This window comes from Eumetopias jubatus, unplaced genomic scaffold (assembly GCF_037043125.1).
Source record: "Eumetopias jubatus isolate StellerSeaLion01/CBP00866 unplaced genomic scaffold, mEumJub1_p1.0 scaffold_13, whole genome shotgun sequence".
Lineage (NCBI taxonomy): Eukaryota > Metazoa > Chordata > Mammalia > Carnivora > Otariidae > Eumetopias > Eumetopias jubatus.
In genome coordinates this window covers 65558027-65576298 of record NW_028274819.1, presented here as the reverse complement: position 1 = coordinate 65576298, position 18272 = coordinate 65558027, and the positions used below count along the sequence as shown (strand labels likewise).

At 40.6% G+C, this 18272-nt stretch overlaps 1 protein-coding gene across 1 annotated transcript in view; it reads left to right on the top strand.

Moving 5' to 3' along the window:
• The window catches only part of DLG2 (discs large MAGUK scaffold protein 2), a 1243318-nt gene that overhangs the window by 179813 nt on the left and 1045233 nt on the right, over positions 1-18272 (top strand). The window lies entirely within an intron of this gene.

Here is an 18272-nt window from a genome sequence, read left to right as displayed (position 1 = left end):
CCCGAGGTAGATTACGTACAGTTGCTTAAAGTCCACCTGCTACCAAACCTCTTCCTCGTTCCTCCCAGGCAAAAGATGAGCCCAGGTGAGAGCTGATTTCATCACCAATTTTCTTAAAATTCATTTTGTTGTTGTTGTTTCTTGAGGAAAGATGTTAAAAGGTTGAAGGAATGAGATACATGGGCATTTGGAATGTTTTTGTGGGTGAGTGAGCAAAAACTTGGAGTCTGTGGGCCTTGGATATTTCCTCACTATAGAGAGTGCAGAGGCAGGGCTCACTGCAGACTCTGCTACATCCCTGTCCAGGTACCAGCATGGGTCCCCTAATAGCCTCCCAACTGGCTTCCCTCCTTTGTCCTCTCCCCAATCCAATCCATTCTCCACAGGCAATCAGAGTGAATTTTAGGGTAAAAAAAAAAAAAAAAAAAAAATCATGTAATATAAAATTTGCCATCTTGTTGTGAACAGATCTCCAGAACTTTTTCATCTTGCAATTCAGAAAGTCTCTGCAAATTAAACAACTCCCCTCAAGCCCCTGGTAATCACCATTCTACTTTCTGTTTCTATGAATTTGACTATTCTAGATACCTGATATAGGTGGAATCATACAGAATTTGTCTTGTTGTGACTGGCTTATTTCACTTAGCAAAATGTCCTCAAGGTTCATCCATGTTTGCATGTGTCAGAATTTCATTGCTTTTTAAGGCTGAATAATATTCCATTGTATGTACATACCACATTGTGTTTATCCATTCATCTGCCCTTGGACATTTGGGTTGCTTCCACCTCTTGGCTATTGTGCATAATGCTGCTACAAACACAGGGATGCAAATATCTCTTCCAGACCCTGCTTTTAATTCTCTTGGCTATCTGCCCTGAAGTCAGAATGCCGGATCATATGGTAGTTCTATTTTTAATTCTTTGAGGGAACAACCATTTTTCCATAGTGGTTGCCCCATTTTAAAATCCTACCAACAGTGCAAGAGTAGGCTTTTTAAATATAAATCAGATCATATCACTTTCCTGTCAAAACCCTCTATTGACATCCTATGTTTTTCAGAATGGGGGCCTAAATCATTTCTGAGGGCTAGACAGTCCTGTGTGGTCTGCCCCAGTTTACCTTTCCTGCCTCAAATCTACTTCACGTGTCCTTCCTCAGAAAGCTCTGTCAGTCCTAGAGCCCAACAAGCTCTTTCCCAGCTCAGATGTTTTCGTGGTTATTCTTCCTTTTGTCTGGAATGTAGCCCACCTGACTCTTTTTGGGAATTCTCTAAGTCTTTAGGATTCAGCTTGTATATCATCATTTTAGAAAGTGTCCCCTGACCTCCTCTACTGAATAAGTTTTCTCCTTTGTGCTCTCTTAGAGTACCTTCTCATTTCCTTGACCATCTGGAATTATTTTGTTTATTTGTTAGTTGTGTTTTGCCAGTCACTTCTACTAGCAGGGAAGCTCCATAAGAGGAGGAATATTGTCTGTCTTGTTTATTATTGAATCCTAGCAGTTAGTGCCCCTCATAAACCTACAGATAATTCTGTGTTCAAGATTGAACAAGTCTTATCCAAATTAAGGAGGGGGTAACTATTTTTAGGCGAAAGAATGGCATGCTTGAGTAGCTTCCCTGGATTGTTAATTTTTCATATCTCAATAAAACCATTACAAGAAAGAAGAAAATAAGACACACAAAGCTGAAAATGTATCCATGAACTGAATGGACTGACATAGGTCCCCAAATAGAAGCCAGAAGTTGCTCATAGCTTTAAGAACTAAGTTTTTTATGATGAAGAAGGAATGTATACCAACTGACCTCTATTAGCCTTGCCAAGTCTACTAGTTTATGAAAGTCTAAATTATACAAAAGTCTAATCATTCAGACCCTGTTCTCATGGATGATAAATTTATCAGTTATATTTCAGATTTTGAATTGACTATCTCAAGCAATTTAATCTTCAAAATTCCCTGCAATGTTAGTTCCATGTTGCAAAATTTTTTTAAAGATTTATTTATTCATTTTTGGGGGGGATGGGAAGGGCAGAGGGAGAGAATCTTTCAAGCAGACTCCCCGCTGAGGGAGGAGCCAGACTCGGGGCTCAATCCCACAACCATGAGATCATGACCTGAGCCAAAACCAAGAGTTGGATGCCAACTGAACAACCCAGGCAACCTGCAAAAATTTTTTTAAAAGATTTTATTTGTTTATTTGAGAGACAAAGAGAACACAAGCAGGGGGCCAAGCAGGGGGCCAAGCAGAGGGAGGGGGCCAGGCAGAGGGAGAAGGAGAAGCAGTCTTCCTGCTGTGCGAGGAGCCCTCTGAACAGGGCTTGACGCAGGACTCGGTGCAGGACTTGACCTGGGGCTCGATCACAGGACCCTGAAATCATGACCTGAGCCAAAGTCATATGTTTAACTGAGCCACCCAGGTGCCCCTCCATGTTGCAAATTTTAAAGGGAAGTTGACAAGCTTACTTATATTGTAGCACATAAACAGTGATCTCCTTTTGCTAATATTTCTATGACTTAGAATAAATTTAATTTCTCTCTAACACAACTGTTTAAGGCTCTGTATGAAGCTCTCTAGAGGAAACAATGTAAGAACCTTCCTTCAAGCATTTTAATACTTCAAGATATTATGCTCTATTATCATTCTTCCTTGACTTTGAACCTGATGTTCTTTGCTAGCAGCCTTGCTGCCTCTTTGCCTAATGCCTTTTCATTGTATAAGATAAATTAGAGGTGTGTTATTCTCCAGAACCATCCTCTTATGCCCCCAAAGCTAGGTTAAGTGTGCTACCATGGGAACCTTTGTATACTATACTGTAATGTGGCATTCCGTCAATTCTAAGATGCACTTTTAAAATATTTAGCGTCTCTGAAATGAGAATGTGTCTCATCAGTGACACCCTCAATTGATTAAATTTGTTATTCTCAGCTACTGAAAAGGGAGTTTATGGAGGCTGGGACTGTGTTTCATCTCTCTAAATATTTTCAGTGTCTATTACATTGCCTCACTAACCCACCATAAGTGCTTAACAAAAGGACAGATGGATAGAAAAACTACAGACTCAGTGATGGACGATTTCATTACGAGAGCAGTATAAAATGAAGATAAAGAGAGATTATATCTGCTTCGGGAGATCAGAAAAGATGCCGTTTGAACAGAACCTCAAAGAGAAGGGTATTTCCCATCCGTGATTCAAGGATCATTTAAGGCAGAAGGAAGAGCAGAAGAGGGGAAAGTAGGAAAGATGAGTGAGACTTCAGAAAAAAGTTGTTTGACTAGTTTGAGTAGAATGCAAATGGGTAAAGAAGCACAGTCAGGGAAATTTGGAGAGAGATTACTAGTGGCATGAATACTCTGCCAAAGTGTGCATGTTCTGTTCCCAAGCAGTAGTGAACTAGGGGAGGGCTTTAAAGGGTGAGTGATATGGTGAAGTTGTGCTTAAAGATGTATCTGGGGTTGACTAGCTGGATGACTTGGCCGGTAGAGAGAATGCAGATAAGAAAACTAGTTACTAGGCTGCTCTTATTTATTTAACAAACATTTCTTCAGCACCTATTGAATACCTGACTCAGGTGTTATGGCAATAAATGATTCAGTCTTTGTACTGAAAGATCTTAGAGTCTATAAAGGTAAACAATCAAACAGGCAAAAATTATAAAATAAAAAATATCCTGTGTATGCACAGGTTGCTATGAGTGAGTCCTGACCCTAGTCTGGGGTTGGGCACAGGTTAACAAGGGAAGTAGATCAATTAAGGAGGCTCCTGGGAGGAGGTATTATCCTAGCTGAACCCTGAAGGTGAAGAGATGGCAAAGGTATCTGGGAAGTAGCAAAGTCCCAGTGCAAAGTGCAAAGTCCCAGTGGTGATATATTACTCTTACTCTGAATTACAAATAATTCAGAATGGAATGATAAGTTGGCATGGTTGGGGGTGGATGGAGAGGTAGGGAAGGGAAGGTTGGTGTGTTGGGGTGGGGAGAGGCAAGAATGTGATTGGAAAGGGACTTAAGAGGAAAGTGCAATATTCCGGAGAGAGGAAACAAGGGCCGGCTGGACAAAGGGCAATAGAGGTGGAAAGAACAAGAGTCCTTGCTGAAGTAGAATCCATTTAGCTTACACTAGACTCATTCACTTGGCAAAACGTACTAAATCCCTCATACTTGCCAAAGGTGTACTGAGATGGCTAGTTAGAGAGTCACTGCTTTCATCAAAGAACTTTCAGTCTGACGTGAAATCATTTTGGCCTTGACTCTGATATTGGTATCATGTTCTGCCAAGTGAGTCAGGTTGATCTTACTCTGGAAGTCATGAGAAGAGAAAGATGCTGGAGGATCATCTTGATCTATATGGTTTTGTATTTGGGTGACCAGGGAAATGGCAGTGTCATTATGTGGGTTATTTCTATTTATACTTCCAGTTGTATCTATGGCCCGACAAGGATAAAGGGAAGCTTAGAGACCTGGACTTTTAAACCGAAGAGCCAAAGTATCTATAATACTCAGAATAAATACCTGATTCAGAGACTAAGAAATGCATAATATCTGAGAGACAGCACAGTGCAGGATTAAAGGTAGGGATTACCAGGATAGTGCAGTATGAATCTCAGCTTCTCCACTAGTTGTATGAACAGGTTACTTAATTTTTTCTCTGTCTCTAATTTCTCATCTATAAAATGAGGGAAATAAAATAGTAACTCATTCATAAGTTGTTGTAAGGATTAAATAAATTAATACTTATGAAGCACTGATACATGTGTATGCCACACCATAGGCACTCATCTGAAAGATGACTCTGTCAGTTCCCAACACGGTACCAGGACAAAAAAATGAGAAAACTTTCTAGGTTTTCTTGATTTGGGACTTACATCTTAAGGTTGTAATAAGCACACAATAGCATTCTTTAATTGTGTATTTAATTGCGTACTCAGATGCCTAGATTAAGTATAAAAATGTCTTCCCAAGAGAAAATTGTCTTATTTGGAGGTTAAGCCACCATAACCAACCATGAATTATGAAGCAACTTTATTTGAGGAAATATTAACATTTTTATGACAGTATCAGGTTTCCAAATAATCCTCTTTGATTAGAACTCACTGCAAATGAGATCAAAATCAAGGCCATACCTTCTGTCTCAATCCTTTACCTGTTCCATGTTCCACAGTCACTGAGGCTGGCTTATCATGAGGGCTTATGGGACAAATGCAGCTGGATAAAAACAGTTAGATGGATCCAAGCCCATTTGTACCACCCACGGAGATAATTTGGAGTGGTTGCCCACTTGGGCCACCTGACATCTTCCCATGGAGATGACAGCTGTTCATGCTTGCTGCTGGGTGAAGGAAGCACATTAAAGGGGAAAAAAAGAGAATTCAGGCAAAGAGCTATATTACCTAATGCAACTAGAATTTAAGCTCTAAGAAGTCATACATTTTCACCTTTTTTTTTTACTACTGTATTCCTAGCACCTACAATTTAGTGATTAGTACATAATGTGCTCAATAAATACTTTGTTGAATAAAAAATGATGATATTTCCTGTTAGGAAGCGATTTTACTCTCTTTAATATCACAGTGGAAGCACATGCCAATAGGCTGACTAGGAAATCTCTGGAACAGCCTGTCAGAAAGAATCTGGGAGATGTTCTGGAGTCAAGTGGGCAAGTGGTCTAATCTCGGGAGGTCAGTTATGGATGGAAGGCTGGAGCAGGTGCCAATTCCACAGCAGATTCTGAGGTCCAGAAGCTCAAATGGGTCAGGAGAGTAGCTTGACTCATCAACCAGTGGTGGCAATTTCCACGCTTGCATCTAGGACTGTTTTCTCCCTCCCTGCTGCACAAAAATGGTAATCATAGGCACAAGACACCAGGAACCTTGGCTCAGGAGGAAGCATGGATAAAGAGGGAAAGATGGCCTCACCTATGGAAAAGAAACTGAAGCTTAGAGCAGTAGAGGCAAGGACTTCGCAACTCAGTGTGCATCTTCAGAGAGTTTGCACTGACCTACAACGATGCTACAATGCTTGTAGAAGTGTGCAGGAAGCCGGCTCCGTGTGATAGGGGTAAGGCTGAGCTGAGTCCATGCATGCGCGCACGCATGTGGTGTGTGTGTGTGTGTGTGTGTGTGTGTGGTGACCCTTCTGACAACACTTAGATATGACACTGACACAGAAATAGGAAGAAGCTTAGAGTTCCTAAGCATCAGTCAGGAGTCAAGACCTCTGCCAAGGCATTTATGCATATTATCTCACCAATTTCCCATAGCAACACTGTTATGAGTATTATTAGCCCAATTTCACAAATGAGGAATCTGAGTTTCAGAGAGCTTTTGTGCTTGCCTGAAGTCACATTGCTGACTGGTGGCAGGAGCAGAATTTAAACTCAGGACACTAAGGTGCAGGGAATTTGCATCACTTGATGAGGAATCCCAATGAAATCATTTCATCTTTTCCTGGCCCTGGGAGCACTGAGAACACACTTCTGGCCTCGAACAGTGACTGACTCACCGAAGCTGCAGCAGCTGTCCTGCTAGCAGTTGGAATCAGACAGTGACTGCCCACAAGTTCTTACTGTCCTCTCTCACATCCAGTGGCATTTATCCCGGCAGAATTATTCAGACTGTATTTGAATTTGTGCTTCAAATGGACAAACTAATTGTCGAGACTGTTCATAAACCATTGCTTTGATTTCTTGGTAACAAAGCAATTTGACTTACAACTCTCTTACTCCCTAGAAAATTCCTTCCTAGCTCCCTCTCCTTCATTTATCAGCAGGCAATCACCCTGTGTCCTTCAACCAGCTCTCAAAGTTAACTCAACTCAACTTGGAGAAACCTTTTCCAGGGCAGGAGAATCTTCCCTCACCACAAACCTTCCTCATTACAACAAAGTAAATACTTGATCGTGTCTTACATGTTCTATTTTGTTAATTATTTTTATTCTCCAAGTAATACATGTGGCTCAAAACAGGAAATTAATAATCACCCAGAGACACCACTGTCAATACAGTGTGTATTCTTTTAGACCTCTTCCCTGCCTTGTATACACTTTATTTTATTGTGCTTCTCAAGGTCGACACTTGTCTGTGTGTCCAGCTGCTGCCCGGGAGTTTAGAGAGCCTTGGGTAATTACTTGGGATGGCCGTATTCATGTTTTGCTCTAACTCAGTACTGGCAGAGTAGGGGCAAGGATCTGGGAACCCACTCACTTCCCTTCTTGCATGTCACAATTTGTCTTCCTCTCAACTCCTTGCTCTAGAAAGCCACCAGTCAACACTCCTTCCCAGGTGCCTCACACCCAAAACTTGACTGATTCTCCCCCAAATAATTCCACTTCATTATGGCTACATGTGAACCAGTTTTTTACTTCATTATTGAAAATCTTATGTGGTACTGTTCAGTAATGAGATCTCCTATAGAATCCAGACAGGTTTCTTGAGCACATGCTATTTCTAGGATGTGCTAGGTGTGGTGGGGTACACAACAGTCCCGAGGAACTTACATCTCCACCAGCTGTAGTTCAGTTCGGAAACATTTATTGGTGGAATGCTTGCTGCTGGTGGTACAAAAATGAATCAAGATGTTTTTATATTTCCATGAGAAAAGCAGATACGTACATGTTTAAAAACAAACAAACAAAAACAGTAAGAAAAAAGAGGGATTCTAAGTGTGTCAGTCATGAGAGCCACGGATAAAGGACACTTTGCCAAACCTGGGTATCCAGAGAAAGCATCTGGGAAGAAATCATATGTAAGTTAAATTTGAAGGTTGAGCATTTGCCAGTTGAAAGACAGTTGGGGAGGTTATCAAGGTAGAGAAGACATCAAGAACAAAGGATGGGCGGGGGATGTGTCTTTCTTGTTCACTGTTGTATCTCTAGCACTTACAATGTCTGGCACATAATAGGTGCTCAATACACTTTTTTTTTTTTAAACAGTACAGTTGGCCCTTTAACAATATGGGTTTGAATGGCACAGGTCCACTTATACATAGATTTTTTTTTCAATAAATACAGTACTGTAATGAATTTTCTCCTCCTTATGATTTTCTTAACATTTTTTCTCTATCTTCCTTTATTATTAGAATACAGTATATTATAACACACAAAATATGTGTTAATTGACTGCTTATGTTATCTGTAAGGCTTCTGGTTCATAGTAGGCTATTAGTAGTTAAGTTTTGGGAGAGTCAAAATTTACATACAGATTTTTGACTGTGTGTGGGTGTCGTTGCCCCTAACTCCTGTGTTGTTCAAGGATCAACTGTATTATTCACTATAGTCACCATGCTGTTCATTATGTCCCCATGGCTTACTTATTTTGTAACTTGGAATAAATTCTTGAGTGAAAAAATTGGGAGGAGAGGAGTAACAGTAGCTAGAATAGCCAGAGCAGTCCAAGTAGAGTGGAGATGGTTTGGAAGAGCCTGGTAGATTTTCAGGCTTGAAGATGGCATAGAGGAAAGCTGGAGAGTGTTTTGTGGGGTCAGGAGAGCTGTGAGGTTGGAGCAGAGGCTCTGTGTGTTATATAGTAGTGGGAGAGTTGTTTGAAGAAGTTGAAAGCAATAAAGAAAGGCTACATTTTTTCCTGTTTTTAGAATTTAAATATTTTATAAATAAGTAAAAAAAAAATCCAATGTTACAATAAAATAATCATAGGTGATACTAAGTGACCACTTACCAGCTCACAGACCGTCTACTAAATGCATTCCAGGCATCTCACTTGACCTTCTCAAAAATGCTGTGAGGTAAGTACTAGTCTCATTTTACAGATGTGGAATATCCAGTATCACAGAGTTTGATGAGTTGCCCAAGGTCATGTAGTACATGACAGACTGGGGAAGTGGTCCAGGCAGTTTCTCCAAAACCTGCATTCCTGGAGACTATTCTACCATTGAGGTTTTAGAAAGTTATTCTACTATGAAGACCTAAGAAAGGGAAAGATGATAGACATGTTTAGCTATAAAGGATTATTCATATTTGTTTCCATTTTGCTGACAGCATTGACAGTCTGAGGAGTTCTCTCTTAGGGACCACTTTTTTTTTTTTTTTTTTTTTTGATGACCCAGATCTGCAAAGAGTGAAGGGCTTGACAGTTCCAGAAAGGAGAGCATTAATATTGGGCAAGCAGCTACCATGTGCCAAGAATACAGTGTCTCATTCAATGCTCCTATTTCTATGAGGTAGATCCTATAATTCCCAGTTTATAGCTTCAGTCAATCCAGCAAATTGACAAATGTCTCCCAGCTAGCAAGTGGCCTGAGATTTGAGCTTATGTTTTTAATGCCAGAATTTATGCACATTCCACCATATTGGGTTGCCTCTTGGAGTCACCTGGCTAGCTTGACTTGAAACCCACTTTACCATTTGTTTAACTTTGGAGATTTCTTGCTCCTTTTTTCTCATTTGGAAATCAGAGTGGTAATACCCTCTTTTTCCAGTTCTTGAGAATTTCTTGGAACAATGTCTCTGAATGTGTTTTTGTAAATGATAAATAGCAACCTGAATGTGTGACATCTTATACGAATTCATTTTATAATTACACACCGGTTATTTTCCCAGACCCTAAGTCTGTGGTCCCATTCTGACTTGCTCAGAGAGCTTAAGTGCTGTCTAAGCATACAATTACCTCTCCTGGGTGAGCCTGGCCTCCCCTAGGCCTTGGGCTTAGCTAAGAAGTTGAGGAAAGATAGCTTGCATTTCCTGTCAAGCTACATCTCCAACATCTTCAGTTAACAGATGGAGGGCAGCACTGAGCTAGACTAAGTTCCCTCATGATTATTTAAATCATCAGTTCTTTAAAAAGGATCTTAAGATCCATTAAATATTCATGAAAGGAACTTCTTGGCAGTTCCTCCATCGTAGGTAATTACAGAGGGTTTAAAATATCTGACGTTGCTTGGAAGCACACAAAGCTCTGTCAGCTGCAAGCAGACAGCTGATTTGTAATTTAATTAACATCCTGGCTTGTCCTGTTCTTTGTGGCAAAAAGCGGGAATATATTTCCTTTCATTTCTGAGTTTTGTTTGAAAAAAATTCAAATGGAGCACCTGGGAGAGCTTTTCATCTCTCAGATCCATCATGTTCCTTACATCCTGCTCCAATCCTCAAAACATTCCTCTTTCGAGTGTCCTTCGGGCCAGCTGTATTGCTGATTGTGGGTCACTGGGTGGTTTTGTTTTGTTTTGTTTTGTTTTTTGGAAGGGTAATTTCACTTGGGGAAGATCTGGGTGCAATCAGCAATCAGTGAGCTTCAACCCACTCTTATTAGCTCTTTGAACAATGGATTTGAAGAGAGATTTATTTGGCCAGAGATGATTTATTCAGTGAATATTGACTGAGACCTTCTATGTAGTAGGTACTGAAGGTCAGCAGTGACCTGACTCCATGGAGGTTTCAGTCCAACAGAGGAGGAAAACATCAAGCAAATGACTATAGAAATTAAATGTAAAATAAAAATGTGATGAGTTTTCTGAAAAGTAAGTACAGGGTACCCTGAAATCCTGCCAGGCAGGGTGTGGGGTTGTACGGGAAGACAGGGGAAGCCAGGAGGCCTCCTTGAGGAAGTAGAGGTGAAAATCATGCCTGGTCTGTCTTGTGCTTCTTTCTCCCATTGTCCTCCTATCTAACGACCCCCCACTCCAGATGTACAACATACGCATGACTGTTCCAGAAGAGACTAGGATAGTGGCCAGAAAGGATGGAGAGGGGAAAGAGAAACCTGCTCTAGCCAAAATATCATTCAGAGAATTTATTTCAAATTAAAGAAATGAATATATTACCAATCTGATCACTGCCTTAACCATTCTTTTATCTTCTCTCTTTTTTTTCTTTCTCTTTCTTTTGTCCATGTTTTCCCTCCAGAAAGGGAGACGGGGAGTTGGAGAGGGGATGAAGTAGGCACGGTAACGGATTTGGGTCACAGGTGACAAATACGCTAAGCTATCACGGAAAAAGGAGCTGGAAAGGAGAGCTGGCTGGCTACATACTGCACAAGTCTCCAGTAAATAAAATTCCTAAAAAGAAATATTGAAGTATTTAAATGAAATATTTTCCTCAAAATAAGGCAGTAACTAGCAGTGCCCAGATAAGCATGCACTGTTTGGGGAGTTAAATTTAGTCTTGAGAGGAACTGAAGACCCTTTATTTCCATGGAGTACATTTATTGAAACCCACATTCTTCACTCTTGGTTTTCTCTCTTTCCTGAGCTTCATTCACTTCTTTCTTAGGAATCATTGCTCTTTGCAAGTTCATTATTTACTTAATTTTCTTACTGACTTCATGCTTCTCCTAAAATATGTGCTTTTCTTTTTTTTTTCTTTTTTTTCTGCCAAAGCACATTATTGAAACTAAGAGTCTTCTTTCCAGTGGTGCATAGTCAGCCAGGTCTAGCAGCCACACACTGTGTGCTTGGTGTGCTGGCCTGACTGTTTTGCAGGAGACAGACAAATGTCAGGGTTCCCTGCCCTCTAGGAACTGAGATCACAGAGAGGGAGATAACACCCAGAATGCTACTTGTTATTATTAACAGAAGTGGTAGAACTAACAGATTGGGGGCATTTCCTAGATGTCAGGCTTTGTGTCAGAAACTGTAAATCATTCCTTAATTTTGTACTTGCTTCAGAATGTTGCTATAAGTCTTAAGTGGGATATTCTTTCTAACACTCTTAGCAAAGGGCTCATGGGTAGTGTTCACTAGCTGTTCAAGAGCACACAGACATGGTCTGGCTCTCGGAGTTTGATCTGATTCTCTCTCATCAGAACAGTGCCAACTCCTGCTGCAAGGGGGAAGCAGAGCACTTCTTACGCAGAGAAGAGACAGACCCAGATTTTATTTATGGGCCTTGAAAGATTTGTGACTTCTCCCTCAGCTCTCATGCAGTAGGCCAGTGGGGCACCACCTTCTGACCTGTGCAGGAGGACTTCCGGTGATGGGTCAGATGCATGGAGGCTCCTGCCTTTGAAGTCTGGGTAACTCAGGGTAGTTTGGACTCAAGTGGGCATCAGCAAAAGGTAGTGAGCTGAATCTGGTCAGACTTCCTGGCCTTTGTCCATCCATGTGGGGGGCTCTGTGGTTGAAAAAACATGTGAGTATGATTGCATTCAGGTTCAGGTAGGAGAGCTTTTTTATTGCTCATATTATTTAGGTTTAGTTCAGTTAAAGTCACATTTACTGGTCTTTTAGTATGTGTCACCCATCAGTGGGGCACTAGAGTTTCAGAGATGAATATGACTGCATCAGTGCTCAAGAGGCACTCAGGAACTAGTAGGAATGATAGGCACATGGACAGGTTTTTGCAGTATGAAGTTGTTATTTGATGACAGAAATCTGTGCTGAACCCTATGGGAGCATATCCTTTCAACCTTTGCAATCAGAGAATCCTTCCAAGAGGAGATGATACCCAGTCTGATCATCAAGGACCTGAAAGAGCTTGCCTGATGAAGGAGCCCATGAGTTGGAGCTTAAGCTTCAGGCAAGGAAGAGGATAGGATTCCAGAAGTCAGGCCCAGAATGAGCTAAGACGGGGGACATGAAAAGCATATGTCTTCCCTGTCTTGAGCTTTTCCTCTGCTTCACTCCCCTTAGAGCTGAGAGAGAAAATATCATCTGTCCAAAAGTGCTTTTATTCCAGAGTCCCCTCTAATGAACCAAGCTGAGGACAGGAAAAGGAAGGTACAGATTTCACAACAGAAGCCTTCCTTAAATGGCCCTCCTTTCACAGGCAATTCAGAAACCCTCGAAGATGCCCAGAATGGCATTAGTACTTAATAGACAAGCCCTGGAATGAGAAATAACTCAGAATTGCCCAGAACATTAGGACTGATTCTGAAATCAGGATGTGACCTTTGCAGATTTGTTTAATCTCCCTTGTTAGATGACTCTTGAAGATTTCCTAAAAATATTTCCTGAAGATAAACTGGGTCTCTTAAGAACTTTGAGGAACTTTAGAAGAATAATCATGTGCTCTAGCTCCAGAGTCAGAGTAATCTGTATTTGAATCCTAGTTTGCCACTCATCAGGTATGTAATCTTAGAAAAAATGCCTAATTATCCAAGCCCCAGATGAGGAGAATAAGAGCACCTATCTCTCAGGTGTGAAGATGCATATAAAGAATTTAGGATAGGGGCACCTGGGTGGTTCAGTTGAGTGGCTGACTCTTGCTTTTGGCTCAGGTTATGATCTCGCAGTTGTGGGCTCGGACCCTGTGTTGGGCTCTATACTCAATGCTGAGTCTGCTTCAGATTTTCTCTCCCTCTCCCTCCAGCTCTCTCTCTCTCTCTCTCTCTCACACACACACACACACACATAAATAAACTAAAAAGTATCAATTAAAAAATAATAATTTAGCATAGTTACTGGCATATCAATTTAAAAAAATAATTTGTTATAGTTACTGACATTATTATTGACTTTAATATTGGCATTAGTGTTAGGATTAGTATTTCTCTTAATATTAACATTTGTTTTAATATTGGTTTTAGTCTATCTAGTACAAAGCAAAAATATGATTTATGGTCCAGCCAAAGTTGAATCCAAGCAGATTCTATGCCCTATCAGGGCGAGACTTGCTTTTGAGTTAAATATGGCACTTGTCACCAGTTCTTCTTATCCCTTGCTTAGTTATCTCTCGCAGAACACTGGAGAAAAGAAATTTAAAAAGTGTGTTTGGGGGGGAATATGTGGCTGGCACTAGAAAGAGCATCATTTAGGTCCCTTGAGTTGTTCCTCATAGTCTACAGTAAATAGCAGTCTGCCTTTCAGCCTTGTGTCTTGCCACACTGTACCTCATATCCCAATTTCCGTCCAAATCTTACATCAGGCTCACCAGATGTCAAATGGGGATTGGCGTGTGCATGACTTATGGAAGGCAGTTCCAAAAACAAACCATGAAGAGAGTGAGGGAAGCACCAAGAAGTTCTGCAAGAATGTAGGTCCAGGGGCTCCTGGGTGGCTCAGTTGTTAAATGTCTGCCTTCGGCTCAGGTCATGGTCCCAGGGTCCTGGGATTGAGCCCCGCATCGGGCTCCCTGCTCAGCGGGAAGCCTGCTTCTCCCTCTCCCCCTCCCCCTGCTTGTGTTCCCTCTCTCGCTGTGTCTCTCTCTGTCAAATAAATAAATAAAATCTTAAAAAAAAAAGTAGGTCCAGGTGCAATCAAGCTTCAGCCCCAATCCCATCAGATGCTTTGGAGTGTATTTGGCCCCACAGGGTTTGTTTCATGTTGAGGTGTAGAAGTTGGGGATTCCACTATAATTCCCAGGCACATCTAAGTAAGGATGCTTCAGTCACCCAAGAGTGATCATTCTGAGAAGTATGCAGATGTGGGCCTTGAATGTGTAAAAAGGATTTCCATGAATTTGGGGGGGTGCAATAACATCTGCTACAATCCATTTCAGGATTTCACTGTTCCCTCAAAACATCTTCCTCCATTATCACTTATCTCCTTTATACATATTGGTGCCTTTGCTTAGAATATCTCTTACTTCTTTCTGTTATCATTCTACATCTTGTTGCAAACAGGGAAGGCTTGGATAGAGTTAGGGATAACCTGTTTCTGTTCCCACAGAACTCAGTTTATATGTGTCATTAGGACTATGCATTGTGGCTTAGCTGCATATGTATGGAACTCATTTAATAATTCATGGTTTTCTCAAGGTCAAGAACTGTTTCTTTTTTTTAAGATTTTATTTATTTATTTGACAGAGAGAAAGAGAGATAACGAGAGCAGGAACACAAACAGGGGGAGTGGGAGAGGAAGAAGCAGGCTTCCCGCTGAGCAGGGAGCCCGATGCAGGGCTCAATCCCAGGACCCTGGGATCATGACCTGAGCCGAAGGCAAACATTTAATGACTGAGCCACCCAGGCACCCGACGAACTGTTTCTTATTCAGTTTATATTCTTAGCAAATCTTACTGAAAGGAATGATGAGGAGAGAGAGAGAGAGAGAAAATTTAAGAATGTGATGTTCTTTAAGATTGTGTCAAGCAAATGATGCAGGTGTCTTTTTTTACTTAAACCTGATTTCATAATGTTTTGCAATGAGAGAGCTTGCATCCTGCAGCCAAACAACTTTGTAGCTTAAGCAACTGATACCCATTTCATCCATTTGTTTGTCCTTCATATCTTTATTCAACCAATACTCATTAAGTGTATGTACCAGGCACTTGGGCTAAGGACAGGAGATGAGAGGATCAACAAGACTCAACTGTCCCAGTACTCACAGAGTCTTCTAGCTCAATGTAAAACACAGACACATACAAACACAAGTACACAGACATATAACATGATAAAAATTGTGATTGGTAGATTACGGGGAACTATGGGAACACCCACAAAATCTCAGATTTGTAGTTCACGAAATTCCCCAGAAAAGATAATGTCAAAGTTGAGGCCTAAAGGATCAGTGAATATTAAAATGAACAGTTATTAACTAATGAAACATTAATTGAGCATAAAGATTGGTTTTATAGCCTAATTTAAGGCCCTGTCAGTCTTAAAATTATGTCTTACATTTATGAAAATAATTAAAGTAAGTTATTTGTGACACCACATAAGTTCAACTGAGTTTATTATCTGTGTCTTGAGAGTTATTTGTCCAAATAGTTCGGTAAAATGTGTATTTTAATGGATGGGATCTTTCTCTAAACCAGCTGAATCTCGCTACAGGAATCCTGGAGGAGCCACAGTAATCATTTTAACTTTGCAAAAAAACCTTGCTTTTGGCATTCTTGGATCTTTATCAGAACACAAGCATTTCCTAACTGTTATGAGTAACATGAACATGGTTTTATGCATGTAAAATGTTAAAAAGCTTAATGAATTCCTCAAAAAACCCAAAAATGTGATTACCACATGATCCAGCAATTCTACTTCTGGGTATCATGCCAAAGAATGGAAAACAGGGTTTCAAAGAGATACTTGTATACCTGTGTTCAGAACAGCATTATTCACAATAGCCAAGAGGTGGAAGCAGCCAAACTGCCCATCTACGGACAAATGAATAAACAAAACGTGGTGTGGACGTACAATGGAATATTATTCAGCCTTATAAAAGGAAAGAAATCCTGTCACATGCTATACATGGATGAACCTTGAGAACATTATGTAAAATGAAATAAGCCAGTAATAAAAAGTTAAATGCTGTATGATTCCACTGATATAGGGTATCTAAAGTAATAAAATTGGTAGAAATAGAAAATAGAATGGGTAGAATGGTGGTTGCCAGGGGCTGGGGGATGGGAAAATTGGGCATTGCTATTTAATGGCTATAGAGTTTCAGATTTGCAAGATGAAAAAGTTATGGAGATTGGTTACACATTAGTATGAATATACTTCATATTACTTAACACTTAAACATGATTATGATAGAAATTTTTTACGTGTATTTTACCAGAATTTTTTTTTAAAGATTTTTTAAAAACCTGGAAGTAATGATATGTTTATATTCATTCCACAGTCTTGAGGTAGGAGTGGTGCAATGAAAGAGTTCAGAAGTAATGGGGGCTCTGCTCAGGTAGTAGTGTTGAGGGGTAGCTCATAGTACAAGGAAGCTTGAACTCTGTTCCGAGACTGAATGGGTTTAAAGAGAAGGACTTTACCAGTTTGTCATTTCAGAAGGCTGCCCCGTGCAGGGTAGAGGATGAATGGGAAAAAGCAATCTCAGTGGCAGTCTGCACAACCCAGGGTTCCTTGGATGAGAGCTGATCAGAACCACTCATCAGGCCTTGAATGTGTAAAAGGGATAAAAAATGTGTAAAAAAAGGCTTACAGCAGTGATGGTGATGGGGGATGAGGATGAAGTAGACTCAAGAATTATTTAAGATATAAATTAGGTAGACTCAGTGAATTCTTAAATTGGCAGATAGGAGAGTGAAAGATAGGATGGAGTTGACTGACTCCTACTTTTCTGTCTCAGGTGACTGCATAGATGGTAGTATCTCCCTGAGAGAGAATTGAAGGGGGTGGTGGCTGTGGAGGACAAATGTGCTAAAAGCCAGAGGCACTAAAATGGGCACATGTTTGACATTATTCCACTCCCAATGAACACATAATTGTTCAAGAACGGATGTTAAACTTGATCCCTGTTTCTGAGGCAGATTACCTTCCCAAATTATTCATAGGATTAGGAAAACAGAAGTGTGGTAGTTTGCAGTTTACAGAAATGCTCTAACAGCATTTTGTTGTGTGCTCTCAATGAACTGCTTTCTACCAAGCTGCCAATTCAGTCATCAGACTTGGGCTTCATCTCCTTATGGGAAAGGAGGAGGGGCTGATGATAGAAATAGGTTGCAGGTTCACCTTATCTGGACAGGGTTCCATCTCTGATGCCCGCTAGGTAGGTGACCCTGGGGAAGTCTCTTAACATCTCTGAGAATTAGTTTTCTCATAAGTAAAATGGAGCATCATAAGTAAGAAGAATTACAGTGGAAGAAATAGATGATAGTCCTTTGCAAATTGAAGACAAGATACTGTTTGTTGTAAGTTTTGTTTTGCAACTAAGAGCAAACTTGGAAGATTGCAGAAAGCCTCCCTGGAAAATACAAGTAATTATAATCAACTCATGAGTATGAATGGACAACACATTGAATTACCAACGCTGGGTGTTTCTTCTTGTACTATCAGATTATGAGTCAGACTGAGAGCTGATGTCTAAGAAATTGTATTTTTCACCTTCAAAATGAAAGAAACATAGCATGATTTTGTAAGGACATGTTGTTAGTAACCCGATGTGATAAAAATAACTGCTGGTAATAACAATAATGAGGTATTGGGAAGAGGTTTACACAGCACAGTTAAGCCTGAGTTGGTGTGTTACAATGATATTTGGATATCTGCTCCTAACACCCCTGTGCCATTCACAGAACAAAGGCAAAGCAAGGCAAGCTAACACTTTATTAGCTGGGTTGGGGCTGGATATAGAATGTTCCCATTTTTTTCTCTCCCAGGTAGACTGACAGCCTTGAAACAATGGGACTCTAAAGGGACAGCTCCCAAGGGAAAGGGGTGAGCAGTAAAAAGAGACAGAAAGATAGGAACCCCAGGCCAATATTGAAGATGGAGACTGACTCCATGGTCAGGCCTGTGCTCCATCCCTATTCCTTGTCCTGATGCTTTTCCTCTCTGCCAGCTCCCTTAGGTCTGCTTTGAAGACTTAAAGATAACTTTTGCCAGAGGATGTTCTTTTTGTTACTGGCATGTAGAAAGAAGATGATAAAAGAGGAAAGGGATCAAGAGAGAAAGAACTACCACTTCTTTCCCTTCAGGGAATCATCTGAATATAGGCAG